The sequence below is a fragment of the Propithecus coquereli genome, unplaced genomic scaffold (assembly GCF_000956105.1).
Source record: "Propithecus coquereli isolate 6110/MARCELLA unplaced genomic scaffold, Pcoq_1.0 Scaffold686, whole genome shotgun sequence".
Classification (NCBI taxonomy): Eukaryota; Metazoa; Chordata; class Mammalia; order Primates; family Indriidae; genus Propithecus; species Propithecus coquereli.
Window position 1 is genome coordinate 159,936 of NW_012152907.1, and position 399 is coordinate 160,334.

General features: G+C 61.4%; 1 pseudogene across 1 annotated transcript in view; it reads right to left on the reverse strand.

Annotated features, from left to right (window-relative positions):
* Positions 1-213: 213 nt before the first annotated feature.
* LOC105823620 overlaps positions 214-399 on the reverse strand; it is a 5,666-nt pseudogene continuing 5,480 nt past the window's right edge. Inside the window, exon 2 of the transcript XR_001138154.1 lies at positions 214-322. The product of XR_001138154.1 is annotated as a testis-specific serine/threonine-protein kinase 1-like (transcript). The remainder of the gene's footprint in view (positions 323-399) is intronic.

The following is a 399-nucleotide window of genomic DNA, read 5'->3' on the forward strand; positions in this document are numbered from 1 at the left end:
GGAGGATGAGGTGAGGCATTCAGGCAGGAGAGAGCCCGGGAGGTGAGAGGAAGACTGTTCTGAGAACAGCCGAGGTGTACAAGTCAGCAGGGAAGTGGAGGAGAATGTTGCGGCGTTTTTTGTGACAGGGCAGCCATCACAAGGTGCAGGACAGGAGGAGATAGGATCCAAGTTGTGTTTTAAGATGGTCCCTGGCAGAGAAGAGAATCAGCTTTAGGGAGAGAGGAGGGGGCCGGTGCTTTTGAGCAGGCGAGAGGCGGCCAGGCCAGGGCAGCCTCCGGGAGCAGAGGGTGACGATGAAGGCCGAGCCTGGGTCTGGGGCGCCGGCGAGTGAGAGGCAAGCCCTTGGTGCTGGGGACGGGTGGGGGCAGCACCCAGGCCATCAGAGCAAGCGCCTGG